Source organism: Sphaerodactylus townsendi, linkage group LG07, assembly GCF_021028975.2.
Source record: "Sphaerodactylus townsendi isolate TG3544 linkage group LG07, MPM_Stown_v2.3, whole genome shotgun sequence".
NCBI lineage: Eukaryota > Metazoa > Chordata > Lepidosauria > Squamata > Sphaerodactylidae > Sphaerodactylus > Sphaerodactylus townsendi.
In genome coordinates this window covers 69,983,533-69,985,949 of record NC_059431.1, presented here as the reverse complement: position 1 = coordinate 69,985,949, position 2,417 = coordinate 69,983,533, and positions in this window count along the sequence as shown.

Genomic DNA, 2,417 nt, shown 5'->3' with positions numbered 1-2,417 from the left:
AAGCTCTATTGGCCTATCTATTGAATTCTTTCATTCCTGTTCTGCTTCTAATGCTTGCAGAAGCATAAAACACAGATTTTTGGAAATTGAGGCTCAAAACTTTATTTGTGTTGCCTCTAAGACAAGCAGCACATTGAGTCTGGGAATCCAAAGCATACCAGGCCCCATAGCTGAATATCTTTCTGTCTTGCAAAATCTGAGGCAGTGCAGAACTTAGTTTTTGCTCACTTTAATGCTATGCCATCTGCCCTACTCTCTGGAGGATTCCAGAGAGTACCATATGCAGAAAGAGTCTGCTGGAAGCGGTGGCTAAATTTTTAAATGGTGTTATTTTAACTCGTCAGAAATTGTAAAGTTGTAAAGGCTGTTATTATCTTGCTAAGCTAATCTTAAACAATCTATATGCCATTAAAGGTATTCGAAATCGAATCGAGTCTGTCCTTGTGATTCAGGAACTACTGAAACAGTACAACATATTTTGTTCTTCTGCTCATCTATGCTGAGAGTCGGGCTAAGTTGTTAACCCCTATTCTTGCACTGAGAACCAACTCCTCTGTTTTAGCTTTGACATCCTTTTTATCAAATAGCCTTTCTGCAGATCTGTGTGAGAGGCTAGCTAGTTTCCTACAGGGCACTATAAACCTTTGTACTGTCAGGAACAAGTGTTAATTTTAGGTATGTTAAAATATATAATATATGTATTTATCTAATTCTGTTTTTCATTACTTTTTAAGGTTAACTGTGTCTCCAGCTATTTGCGGGGGTGGGGTGGGGCAGGGTTAGACCTCACACTATGGTTCTCCACACAAATACATCCATTGGACTGTTTGGGCACATTTCCTTGAAGCTTTGCTGTAACACACAACATGACTTTAAGCAACATCCTTAGTTTTCCAGCAACAATTTCTGCTATGACTACAGGATCAGCCACTAAGAAACTATGGCTGTATTCTCTAAGGGCTCAGTTCACATTTTCCATACGAAGGCATCCCAGAGGTCAGTTAGAGTGCATTTCATCAACATCTTTGCAATGTTTGAACTGGATCTGTTCCATATCTATGCAACCTGTGGTTCAGTTCGTGCTGAAAATATCTTAATAATTAAGGTTCTTCGGCTCTGCATGGAAAATATACATTTAACTTCCCACGTACATATGTCAACAGTGGACTCGCCTAACATTCATGACATGAAGAAGGAGCAGATTGTGTATGTGTAGCCATAAGTGCACAAGTTCCTCCTCTCCATATCTCTACTAACTCCCTGCAGCTGCAGAAGGACTATTAATCCAGTAACATATACAAAACAAGTTACAAAATGAGACAAAGATCTTGGATACTATGCAGCTTACTTACCGGTATTTGATTCCTCCCTGTTTGTCTGTTGTCCCATTTTGTGACCTTCTTGGATATACCTTTCCTATCCCTTATCAAGATCTATTCTTTCATTCCTTTGCATGAATATTTCATATGCTGAATAGGACCAGAGATGAATACAATTTCAAGTCCCAGAAAAGACCTAAACAATCTATACCAGAGATTATATATATTCACCTATGACATTTCTATTTTAATGAGCTCCACTAGCTGATTATGCCATCAGATTTATGCTTAAATTCAGCAGAAAGAAGAAATTAGCAGGATGACTTTTTAATGCCTCAAAGTTGTGTTTTTTTAAGCACTGTTGAAAACACCATGCTGTTTTCAACTTTCTTTAACCTACCTCCTGCGATTCTGACATCCGAACTTGCTTTCTTTATTGAGGAATTGTTTGAGAAAGAAGACACAGTACCAAATATCAAGAAGAAAAGGGTCAAGTGCTATAACCTGTCCTCTGGTATTATTATTATCTGGGAGCAGCTTTCTATTGCAAAAGCTGAACATTTTTACCAGTTTGAAATAAGCATTAAAGTACAAAAAGGCCAGGAATCAAAATTTGAACTCTGATGTGTTTTCTTATGTCTGTCATTTTGCATGTCTGTGGCTTGTCCAACTCAGATGATTTTTTTAAAGAAAGTAATCTTGTTTAGTCTATTTTCTTCAGTTATTCCTAATACTGGGAATCAGTTATTCCTAATACTCCTTTCCCTATCCCTTTTTGCCTTACCCACTCTGTACCTTCCAACACATCCTATAAATACACAGCATCCATAAAGGCTTTCCAAAGCTACTACAGCTTCACCTTCCTGGTCGATTCCATTCCCATTTATCTATCTACTATGTTGTCCTTAGGACTCCATTATCACATCCTTTTCTCTCCTGGTCATCTTTGTAAAGTATCTACACAAGCAACCAAGTAAGGTAGTAGACTTTTGGAAGTGGTAGAACAGATAATCCATGCTATAGTTATGGGGTGCCATTTTTGAACGCTCTCTTGTATTAAAACCTTCCTGTAAGTTAAAAAATTAGGTGGGGGGGGGA